Raw genomic sequence first — 13,652 nt, forward strand, 5'->3', positions numbered from 1 at the left:
ACTCCCTTCCCCATTACCTCCATGACTCTGGCAAAGAGTCAGCATCTCCTTTTCATGCTGCCTCTGCCACTCATTTTCCACAGCTTCCAATTCCAAACGCCTGCACTCCAACTCGTCTCTCTAGCTCCAGATGGATTTTTAAGTCCTCTGCACAAAGGTCGAGCTGTCTATTCCTTGAGTGTTGTACATCTCCACAGCCAGCCTGATCATCATCCTGGTTGCAGTTTTCTGTTGTGGCTGTGACCAAAGCTGCAATCATGTCTGCCTTAGTCAGGTTTCGCTGTACCAGTCCTTTAGCCTGGCACATCTCAGCCAACTGGCTCCTTGTCTGCTTTCCATACTCTGTTCACATGCTTGCCTGCTCTCCCTGACTAACTACGCTAACAAAAGAAATAAAACAATTGTGATCCGAAGTCTGAGTATTCACTGTGTGGCTAATTTAGAGTGCAAAAACACCTTCAGTGATCACTGTACACCAGCTACAGGAATTCACACTACCCACACCACTACAAGCCAATTAGTATTTGCCAACCAATTAATATGTGGTGTGGCTATCCCACCACTGCCAAACAATTAATATGCGACACCCGTGCACTCTCCCAGCAATCAAGGAGCCTCAGTCCTCACCACTAACACCAGTGAGGGGCGTCCACATAGGGGAGTATAACAAAATACACACACATTAAAGTACAATTTCCCTTAAGAGCACACAAAGATCACAGTCAGTCTGGGGCTGGTTTCTCACTTTCTCTCCAGATCCCCAATAAGACTTCCCCCAGCACAGCTATAGGGTCCAGATCTTAGCCTAGTGAGCAAGCTAAAACCTCCAGCACCCACTCTGTCAAACCAGTGCTTCATATCCCTACACAAGTAGCTGAGACACACACACACTTGGAGATATGAGTTATATACAAAAACACAGACAATCCTGGGGAAGGCTGGCACAGATTCTCCAGCTATGACCCCTTTCTGCCCAGTCTAAAAGGTAGTACCAGCTGTCACCACCCACTAATATTTATCAGCTACTAAAAAAGCCCTTACTAAAGGGTATCCAATTATTACTGTGCAATTTTATTATCCAAATGGTAAATGCAACTGAAAAGTTAAGGCTTATTTGGAGTGACTTGGACAGTATCACTACATACATGCAATGTACTCTAGAGCTTAAATTATCTCTACACAAAACAGCCACAGTTGAAAGGTTTAAAAAAATATTTAATAATAAATAATTAAAACACAAGACAATCCTTCTTACTACACAGTGCTAGTCAAGAGTTCAGAGAAAGGAAAATGCATACACTAATGCAGTAGCATAGTTCTGACATCAATACATTAAACTGTCTAATCTTCCTATTTCCAAAAGAGACACTGAAGTCTAATATCCTACTTAGATACAGAACACAGGCAGAGTTTGATGTTGTTCTCAAGACAAATGCCAAATGCTCTCTGATTCACTCTCTCTAAATTGATAACACAGTGCTGCTTCACATTACATCATTCTTAATTTTCTGTTTTCCCAGGCTAACAGAAACTCAGAGATCAATAGCCCATTTGATCTTGCAGCAGGTCAGGAAGCTAGAGCAATAAAATAAATTATGCATGTAAATTATAGCCATTAATTCTGGCCTCAAAACAATAGGAAGAATTTCTTCATTTAGACATATTGGCTCCCAGTTTTGACATCAATTACACAATACTCGACTTATCAGCTTTCCTACAGCAGAGTGCATTGTTGTTACATTTTTGCAGTTCCACATTTAACACCATTGTTTTCCCATTTAAGAGAACACGCCTGTGGCTTATATTAATATTTACAAATGACAGAATTATCTACAACATTCTATCTGGCCAGGCTGGCAGCCTTCTCCTATCTTCACATCAAGCATTTGCCAATCAAATATCCTTTCCTTCTTCTCTGTGGTCTAAGGCTTTACTCCAATATACCTGCTCTAGTGTGGTCTTACCGCAGCTACCTCAGTAGAAGAAACCATCTGTGGAAGCTTATGAACTGTCAATAACTACATTTAGAGACACGCACTTCTGATTTACCTCATCATAAATTGAGATTCCACTGCTGTCCAGCTGCTGAATTTCATTGGCAAGATGCAATACATCTCAGAATAAAGGGCCAAAGGAAGGTCTCAGTATTTATATGGCTGCGAATATACCCTTGATAGAAGCAGGATTGTTTATCATATTTTTTTTAAATTTTCATCTCCAAGATGCATACATTAAACTTGGAAAGGGACAAAGGACTGGCATCCTTTTGTTATTTGATGTTTGTCTCATACTTAGGATATATAGCTTGAGATACTGGTTGATGATTTTTATAAGTTCTCTATATACAACTGTATTTCAAGCTTGTATACTTTCAGAGATGCAGTGAAATAGTAAGCATATTATCCACCAGCACTGAATAAAGTTGTAAGCTGTAAGATTGAGTACAAGACAGGGAACACTGGATAAAACATGACAAAAACAAAGGAAATAGACTACTGATCTGGTTATTGAATTTATATCAAGCTTTATGTTCCTAATTAAGTATTTGCATATGCTTCTATACCATGCTTGAATTAGCTGATGTGGGAATGGCATGTGTTCTTATTTATGTGACCATTTTAGTGTTTTAATATTACGTTGTCCTTCAATGAGGTTGCAAAGAGTGGATGAAAGCACTACTTTGCATTTACAATAAACACACTGGAAATGTAAGCTATACATCCATAGCAAAATGACGCTCTTGCTGGATGCTGGTGCTTATATTAAGTGATTTTAAAGCTTCTAGTGTGGCAGCCATGCTAATGATCGCAATCTAACAAATGCTCTTGAATCACACAGTTTGTAAATGTTGGCCTGCTCACCTAGTGCACTCACATGAGTACCTTCGAAGCTCATTGAGCATGTGTTGGTGAGACAGTCACCCTTCCAGTTATATGAGAAAATCTAGCTAGTTTGATAGATTATAGAGGTGCTAACTTGCTATCGCTGCATGCCACTTATTATCGGTAGAAGTAATTGTACCTCTGATGCCAAGACTTGTACTGCTTGGAAATATGAACTGAAGTGTGAATCCACAGGTACTATTGAAATTGTATAGGTATGGTGCATCATTAACATCTGTTAGGATAGTTGAAAGAAAGCACTGCACTAATAGGGTTTGCTTTTCAAACACTCACAGGCAGAACACGATACAGAGTTAGATTATATAAGCATTTACTCCTACTGATATGGGCCAATCTGCCCTACTGTATCTAATGATCAGTGACTGACAGATGTTACATGCAGCACCTGTGCAGACTGCCTATGTCAGGGTAAACTTTTTGGGGATGGGGCTGAAACTGGTTTGGATGTTTACCCTGGATGGGTAGTTATTCTGAGCTGTGGATATTTGTATGTGAGGAGGGTGGGGATAACAGTTGTATGGTGTTCATTGGTTCATATCTATTTGAGAGGAATGCAGTCTTGGAGACCACTGAGCAGTCTAGCCCAAATTTCCAGTAACCCCAGACCTTTGGCTTGTTAAGTTACTTGCTCAGAATCACATGGTAGGAAACTGGAGCTTAAGGAGATCAAACCCTGGACTTCATGAAGCACCTTGTTTTGTTGTGCTGGAGCCCCACATTGGTTGTTGGACGTATTTCCACAGACACCATTTTGAGTAAGCATCAGTTGAACAGATGTCGCTGGTAATCACACTTTCCTCATGTTGTTTTGATACAGCCTTGTACTGTGGGTGCTGAGTACTGCTTCACAGTGAAGTGCAAAGACATTGCATTCTATACAAAGGCAATGACTTGTGAATTTGTACACGTCTTCACATCTTACCATAGATCTATGGGATAATGAGAATAGGCTGAAGTTTCTAATATTTCAGAATACAATATTTATTCCTTATTTATTATGCATCTCCACCATTAACTAATAGTAACATTTATTTATTTCCTTCTGGATATCTTTGTTGCTATCCTTCTGTTTTCTATATTATGCAGCATTCATTGTTTTGTTTCACTCCATTTACGTTTTTATTTTCCACATTATCTGACACAGTTGTGCCATTGATGCAGCCCAGGTTTACAACCCTCATCAGACTCTGTCTTTACCTGCTAGAATACTTCCCAGCTCCAAAAATGCCTCTTCATCAGGTATAGGTGGGGTCAGGTTGCATCTCCTGTACCCTTTGATGGTTATTCACCATACCTTCAGTGGCACTGCCAGGGATGTGCAATTTGTCGCCTTGCAGGAGTTGGTGGACCAGTGGCTGATAGCCTACACTTGCTGCCTAGAGAGGTTTCCCTGTTTTGCTTGAATAGTCATACTACTGCATGGCTGTGCCTTCATCACCTCAGACAGGTCCCAAATGAGAGGGTTTTTCAGGGTGCTGACTGACATCTCCATGGGCCTAGCCAAGACAGTGTGGCTGAAGGAGAGTTATACTCACCTTATCCCCTATCCCAGTGCTCCCCACCATTTTGTGTGATACCTCCCTCCTCTGTCTGTTCTCTAATCCTCCCTGCAACAAATATCTTCCCTTTGCAGGTATGTGAATGCTTTTACTGTTACCCCCAAAAGTGTGGCAGCACCATTCCTGTTAATCTTATTTTATGTTTATATATGTATCACTGCTTTCAAGTGTCTCCCTCAGTCCATCCTTTGCCTTAACCTTACATAACTCCACATCTTTCCTTTTCAAAAAGAAAGAATATGAGAGATCTGTCTCTGCCCCTGTAAAAATGTATATCTTTTTTCCTACTCTCCCATTTTTAACTCCCCTGTTTCCTTGTTTGCTGTACCCCTAAGTCCTACATTTCTATACAATTCATACTCCTTTAAAGGTCAGAAATAGATGCAAACATTATATAATGTGGCTAGAAAGCTTTCTTACAGCATTTATTTATAGAGCACCATGCCTGCAAATTATTTGGTTTCCCAATGGGTTTTCTCACTCTCTCTCTCTCTCTGTTTATAGGTTTTGTAAATAGTGGAAGCTCAGGCAATGAGATTCCATCTATTTCACAAATAAACGGTTTTGGGTTGCATCACACCACAAGCCTCAGAGCAATTCAGACAAACATACTTCTGAATCCTAGGGGAAGTTTATTTTTTTTCCCTGTGAATGTACTAGCAATGTTAACCAATACTTCTTCCTAGTCAAAATGTTAATTTGGCACAGTTTTCATCTTTGCAAACATTTACCAAACAATAGAATTTGAAATATTTTAAATCATACGTGAACTCAATGCTACTTAAAGCATTATAACATTATAAAAGCCAACAGAATTTAATACAGTTGGAACTTATAAATGCTGAAACATATACAGAGATATTGTTTATCTTTATTCCTTAAATTTTTAAATTATTTCATTGAATTAATCACGTTCTCCTTTTAGGAAACAGCCTACTCTAGGAATAATCTCATTCAAACTTGGCTGACTTAGCAGAAATGTCTCAATCTAAAATGACATTTCCTCATAGTCCCCCTTTTCAACGTAGCTGTATTCAACAAGCCTTTTGTACGTCCCTATTTAACATATATGTGGTGGTCATACGATACTGTTCCTATTCACAAGTAAGATCTGAAAACAATGTAGTCATCCATGCAGTGTAAAGGTATTAGAAAATGCTGGAACTTATAAAGTGCTGTGAATTCACACTACCCACACCACTACAAGCCAATTAGTATTTGCCACCCAATTAATATGTGGTGTGGATATCCCACCACTGCCAAACAATTAATATGCGACACCCGTGCACTGGCCCAGCAATCAAGGAGCCTCAGTCCTCACCACTAACACCAGTTAGGGGTGTCCACATAGGGGAGTATAACAAATACATGCACATTAAAGTACAATTTCCCTTAAGAGCACACAAAGATCACAGTCAGTCTGGGGCTGGTTTCTCCCTTTCTCTCCAGATCCCCAATAAGACTTCCCCCAGCACAGCTATAGGGTCCAGATGTTAGCCTAGTGTGCAAGCTAAAACCTCCAGCACCCACTCTGTCAAACCAGTGCTTCATATCCCTACACAAGTAGCTGAGACACACACACAATTGGAGATATGAGTTATATACAAAAACACAGATAATCCTGGGGAAGGCTGGCACAGATTCTCCAGCTGTGACCCCTTTCTACCCAGTCTAAAAGGTAGTACCAGCTGTCACCACCCACTAATATTTATCAGTTACTAAAAAAGCCCTTACTAAAGGGTATCCAATTGTTACTGTGCGATATTATTATCCAAATGGTAAATGCAATTGAAAAGTTTAGGCTTATTTGGAGTGACTTGGACAGCAAGTATCACTGTATACATGCAATGTACTCTAGAGCTTAAATTATCTCTAAACAAAACAGTCACAGTTGAAAGGTTTAAAAGATATTTAATAATAAATAATTAAAACACAAGACAATCCTTTTACTACACAGTGCTAGTCAAGAGTTCAGAGACAGGAAAATGCATACACTAATGCAGTAGCATAGTTCTGACATCAATACATTAAACTGTCTAATCTTCCCATTTCCTAGATATTTCTAAAAGAGACACTGAAGTCTAATATCCTACTTACATACAAAACACAGGCAGAGTTTGATGTTCTCAAGACAAATGCTCTCTGATTCACTCTCTCTAAATTGATAACACAGTGCTGCTTCACATTACATCATTCTTAATTTTCTGTTTTCCCAGGCTAACAGAAACTCAGAGATCAATAGCCCATTTGATCTTGCAGCAGGTCAGGAAGCTAGAGCAATAAAATAAATTATGCATGTAAATTATAGCCATTAATTCTGGCCTCAAAACAATAGGAAGAATTTCTTCATTTAGACATATTGGCTCCCAGTTTTGACATCAATTACACAATACTCGACTTATCAGCTTTCCTACAGCAGAGTGCATTGTTGTTACATTTTTGCAGTTCCACATTTAACACCATTTTTTTCCCATTTAAGAGAACACGCCTGTGGCTTATATTAATATTTACAAATGACAGAATTATCTACAACATTCTATCTGGCCAGGCTGGCAGCCTTCTCCTATCTTCACATCAAGCATTTGCCAATCAAATATCCTTTCCTTCTTCTCTGTGGTCTAAGGCTTTACTCCAATATACCTGCTCTAGTGTGGTCTTACCGCAGCTACCTCAGTAGAAGAAACCATCTGTGGAAGCTTATGAACTGTCAATAACTACATTTAGAGACACGCACTTCTCATTTACCTCATCATAAATTGAGATTCCACTGCTGTCCAGCTGCTGAATTTCATTGGCAAGATGCAATACATCTCAGAATAAAGGCCCAAAGGAAGGTCTCAGTATTTATATGGCTGCGAATATACCCTTGATAGAAGCAGGATTGTTTATCATATTTTTTTAAATTTTCATCTCCAAGATGCATACATTAAACTTGGAAAGGGACAAAGGACTGGCATCCTTTTGTTATTTGATGTTTGTCTCATACTTAAGATATATAGCTTGAGATACTGGTTGATGATTTTTATAAGTTCTCTATATACAACTGTATTTCAAGCTTGTATACTTTCAGAGATGCAGTGAAATAGTAAGCATATTATCCACCAGCACTGAATAAAGTTGTAAGCTGTAAGATTGAGTACAAGACGGGGAACATTGGATAAAACATGACAAAAACAAAGGAAATAGACTTGATCTGGTTATTGAATTTATATCAAGCTTTATTTTCCTAATTAAGTATTTGCATATGCTTCTATACCATGCTTGAATTAACTGATGTAGGAACGGCATGTGTTTTTATTTATGTGACCATTTTAATGTTTTAATATTAAGTTGTCCTTCAATGAGGTTGCAAAGAGTGGATGAAAGCACTACTTTGCATTTACAATAAACACACTGGAAATGTAAGCTATACATCCATAGCAAAATGACGCTCTTGCTGGATGCTGGTGCTTATATTAAGTGATTTTAAAGCTTCTAGTGTGGCAGCCATGCTAATGATCGCAATCTAACAAATGCTCTTGAATCACACAGTTTGTAAATGTTGGCCTGCTCACCTAGTGCACTCACATGAGTACCTTCGAAGCTCATTGAGCATGTGTTGGTGAGACAGTCACCCTTCCAGTTATATGAGAAAATCTAGCTAGTTTGGTAGATTATAGAGGTGCTAACTTGCTATCACTGCATGCCACGTATTATCGGTAGAAGTAATTGTACCTCTGATGCCAAGACTTGTACTGCTTGGAAATATGAACTGAAGTGTGAATCCACAGGTACTATTGAAATTGTATAGGTATGGTGCATCATTAACATCTGTTAGGATAGTTGAAAGAAAGCACTGCACTAATAGGGTTTGCTTTTCAAACACTCACAGGCAGAACACGATACAGAGTTAGATTATATAAGCATTTACTCCTACTGATATGGGCCAATCTGCCCTACTGTATCTAATGATCAGTGACTGACAGATGTTACATGCAGCACCTGTGCAGACTGCCTATGTCAGGGTAAACTTTTTTGGGGGATGGGGGCTGAAACTGGTTTGGATGTTTACCCTGGATGGGTAGTTATTCTGAGCTGTGGATATTTGTATGTGAGGAGGGTGGGGGGATAACAGTTGTATGGTGTTCATTGGTTCATATCTATTTGAGAGGAATGCAGTCTTGGAGACCACTGAGCAGTCTAGCCCAAATTTCCAGTAACCCCAGACCTTTGGCTTGTTAAGTTACTTGCTCAGAATCACATGGTAGGAAACTGGAGCTTAAGGAGATCAAACCCTGGACTTCATGAAGCACCTTGTTTTGTTGTGCTGGAGCCCCACATTGGTTGTTGGACGTATTTCCACAGACACCATTTTGAGTAAGCATCAGTTGAACAGATGTCGCTGGTAATCACACTTTCCTCATGTTGTTTTGATACAGCCTTGTACTGTGGGTGCTGAGTACTGCTTCACAGTGAAGTGCAAAGACATTGCATTCTATACAAAGGCAATGACTTGTGAATTTGTACACGTCTTCACATCTTACCATAGATCTATGGGATAATGAGAATAGGCTGAAGTTTCTAATATTTCAGAATACAATATTTATTCCTTATTTATTATGCATCTCCACCATTAACTAATAGTAACATTTATTTATTTCCTTCTGGATATCTTTGTTGCTATCCTTCTGTTTTCTATATTATGCAGCATTCATTGTTTTGTTTCACTCCATTTACGTTTTTATTTTCCACATTATCTGACACAGTTGTGCCATTGATGCAGCCCAGGTTTACAACCCTCATCAGACTCTGTCTTTACCTGCTAGAATACTTCCCAGCTCCAAAAATGCCTCTTCATCAGGTATAGGTGGGGTCAGGTTGCATCTCCTGTACCCTTTGATGGTTATTCACCATACCTTCAGTGGCACTGCCAGGGATGTGCAATTTGTCGCCTTGCAGGAGTTGGTGGACCAGTGGCTGATAGCCTACACTTGCTGCCTAGAGAGGTTTCCCTGTTTTGCTTGAATAGTCATACTACTGCATGGCTGTGCCTTCATCACCTCAGACAGGTCCCAAATGAGAGGGTTTTTCAGGGTGCTGACTGACATCTCCATGGGCCTAGCCAAGACAGTGTGGCTGAAGGAGAGTTATACTCACCTTATCCCCTATCCCAGTGCTCCCCACCATTTTGTGTGATACCTCCCTCCTCTGTCTGTTCTCTAATCCTCCTGCAACAAATATCTTCCCTTTGCAGGTATGTGAATGCTTTTACTGTTACCCCAAAAGTGTGGCAGCACCATTCCTGTTAATCTTATTTTATGTTTATATATGTATCACTGCTTTCAAGTGTCTCCCTCAGTCCATCCTTTGCCTTAACCTTACATAACTCCACATCTTTCCTTTTCAAAAGAAAGAATATGAGAGATCTGTCTCTGCCCTGTAAAAATGTATATCTTTTTCCTACTCTCCCATTTTAACTCCCTGTTTCCTTGTTTGCTGTACCCCTAAGTCCTACATTTCTATACAATTCATACTCCTTTAAAGGTCAGAAATAGATGCAAACATTATATAATGTGGCTAGAAAGCTTTCTTACAGCATTTATTTATAGAGCACCATGCCTGCAAATTATTTGGTTTCCCAATGGGTTTTCTCACTCTCTCTCTCTCTCTGTTTATAGGTTTTGTAAATAGTGGAAGCTCAGGCAATGAGATTCCATCTATTTCACAAATAAACGGTTTTGGGTTGCATCACACCACAAGCCTCAGAGCAATTCAGACAAACATACTTCTGAATCCTAGGGGAAGTTTATTTTTTTTCCCTGTGAATGTACTAGCAATGTTAACCAATACTTCTTCCTAGTCAAAATGTTAATTTGGCACAGTTTTCATCTTTGCAAACATTTACCAAACAATAGAATTTGAAATATTTTAAATCATCGTGAACTCAATGCTACTTAAAGCATTATAACATTATAAAAGCCAACAGAATTTAATACAGTTGGAACTTATAAATGCTGAAACATATACAGAGATATTGTTTATCTTTATTCCTTAAATTTTTAAATTATTTCATTGAATTAATCACGTTCTCCTTTTAGGAAACAGCCTACTCTAGGAATAATCTCATTCAAACTTGGCTGACTTAGCAGAAATGTCTCAATCTAAAATGACATTTCCTCATAGTCCCCCTTTTCAACGTAGCTGTATTCAACAAGCCTTTTGTACGTCCCTATTTAACATATATGTGGTGGTCATACGATACTGTTCCTATTCACAAGTAAGATCTGAAAACAATGTAGTCATCCATGCAGTGTAAAGGTATTAGAAAATGCTGGCATTGTTTAATCTTTGGCAAAAAATAATCAAGAAGTCTCTTTCACAGTTCTGTCCTGTAATGGTGATACAACGGATGGCTAAACTGCCTTTGCTCATCTCTTTGATAACGAATTAAAAATTGATTTCTATATTCGTAACAATGTAAAAAAATTCAAACAGTGATTCAAGTCTTTTTATAGATTTGAGCACTTTTTTAATCATTTACCACCCCAAAAGAATAAAAGAAATGTCCTTTTGTTGCACAATATATGGTTCCAAACATTTCATCACTATTTAAAAATATAAAAAAAAACTATATAAACTATATAAACTATATAAAAATCATCTGATGCTATTGCATACCCAGTATCAATACTTAAAATTAAACCAAACGTTTCAAGAAACCAAGAACAAGTACAAACCACGACCAAGAAGCAGCCAAATAATCCTCCACTTTATTGAAATGCGAAATACGAATTCTCTTCTTCAAGCAACACAGTAGGACAAGCGCTTTCGCCTGATAAATATCAGGCTTTATCAAGACAAAATATACAACGGATGTGCTTACGTTTAAATACTACTAACAATTAAAAACCTTAATTGGTTCATAGCAATTATACAACAAATGGGAACATTTTAAAGTGCTAATGCTTCATGAACAACTGTGCAAAAACTATTACTTATCTGTTGAATAACACATTTCTATGTTAAAAAACTTGATTAGTAATAGTTAATAAATCAAAGTACTTCAGTTAAATAAAATAAAACTTTGTAATGTCAGTATAAACTGGTACTGAATAAAACTGAGTACCTAAATAAAACAGTTAGAACTGTTTCAAATAATTCAACTAAACCAACCTAGCAGGTCGATTGTTTTAAAAATCATAAGAATCTTAAAAATACATTAAAAGAATCCATTGGATAAAGTTTATACAAGAAATGTGTGAAAAAACTGTAAAAGGCCACTTTTATTAATGTAAACATGACACACTTGGTCGTGGTTTGTACTTGTTCTCAGTATCAATACTTATCAATCGAATCATAGAAGAAGCTAAAATTCCCACCATCTGGAAAATATCCTATGTAATCTCATTCCATAAAGTAGGTAGCTCTGCTGAATTCTCCAAATATAGGCCTATAGCTATACTCTCTCCACTTACATGATAGTGCAAATCCCAAAAAGGGAAGGCATCTTTGATCAGTACTAGCAAGAAACTACGATCCCTCATAAAATCATCCAACTTTGAGAAAACAATTGCCATAGATTCAAAAGACAATCATAAGGCCTTCTTCAGCTATGTCAGAAACCTGGGTGGAAACTCCCAGATATGCTCAGAATTAGTCCAAAATGATACAAAAATCACTGAACCCACAGACATTGCCAACATACTGGCAGACAGGTTCAGGGCAAACTTCACCCCCCTCTCCCCCCGAAAAGGAGAGGACTATCCCAACAGAGTATAGCCTCCCAGACATCTCAAATGCGCAGGTGAAAGCTGCTCTCTCTAAAGCTAAAAACACAGCATCAATGGGATGGGATGGTGTCCCCGGCTGTGTGCTACATGAACTCAATGAAGAACTAAACCCGCACATAAGGCAGCTGTTTAGTCTTAGCCTTACCACAGGATATGTGCCCAAGGAGTGGCGTACGGCAACTGTGGTTCCACTCCACAAAGGCGGTGCCTCTACAGACCCTGGTAATTACCGCCCCATAAGCTTAACAAGCCTGGTCTGCAAAGCTATGGAGAGGATCATAATGGAACTCATAAACAAGGACATAGGGGACTTGCAGACCTTGGACCCAACCCAGTTTTTCTTTGTCAAGGGCAGATCTCGCCTTTTGAACTTGGTCGACTTCTTCGAAACAGTCACCAAGGCCATTGATGAGGGAAAGGCAGTCCATACAGCCTACCTTGACCTTGCAAAAGCTTTCGACACAATACCCCACTCAGGTATTATAGAGAAACTTACCAGCTTAAATGTAAACCCATATGTCACAAGATGGGTTGCAAACTGGCTAAAGGACAGAACCCACAGGGTTAGAGTTGCTGGAGCCATGTCAGACTCCAAGCCGGTTACAAGTGGTGTCCCACAGGGCTCAGTCCTTGGCCCCCTATTGTTCGGCATCTACTTCTCAGAAGTACAGGCAAACATAGGAGGACTATGGCTGACAACGTTTGTGGATGACTGCAAACTGGGTGCCATAGTGGATAGTACATCGGACACAGACATCCTTCAGAGGGGTCTCACGGAAACTGATAGCTGGTGCCAGAGCCATGGCCTGAAGTTAAACGCAAAAAAGGGTATAGTCATACCCTTCGGGAAAAACAAGGTAACCCCAAGCTACCATATAGGTGGCAACCCACTAAGCACAGAAGAGGTTATCAGGGACCTGGGTACCCAGGTTGACAGTGGCCTCTCGTTTGACACTCACGTTGCTAAAGTGGTTCGAAAGACCTTCTACATTGCCCACCTGATCATGAAGGGATTCACATCCAGATCAAGTGAGGTCATTGTTCCCTTGTACTCTTCACTTATCAGACCAATGATCGAGTACAATGCCCCATTCGGGATGTATCTCACCCGACACCTGCAGCAATTGGAGAGACCCCAAAAGTTCCTCACCAAAAGGATAAAGGGACTCCAAAACCTGTCATATACTGCCAGACTGAAGAAACTCCAACTCTATTCAGTTGCATACCGTCTGCTCAGAGGTGACCTGTGCCTGACATACAAGGCCATGACCAACCCGGAATTAATGGACATGCTCCACCTCAAAAAATCCAAATCCACCAGAACCACTAGAGCAAGTGACTTAAACCTTAGCATGGATATAAATAGGATGTGCTGGAGGGATAGATTTATCACCCAGAGACTCCCCATGCTGTGGAATAAA

The sequence above is a fragment of the Protopterus annectens genome, chromosome 9.part0 (genome assembly GCF_019279795.1).
Source record: "Protopterus annectens isolate FY-2018-M chromosome 9.part0, PAN1.0, whole genome shotgun sequence".
Classification (NCBI taxonomy): Eukaryota; Metazoa; Chordata; order Ceratodontiformes; family Protopteridae; genus Protopterus; species Protopterus annectens.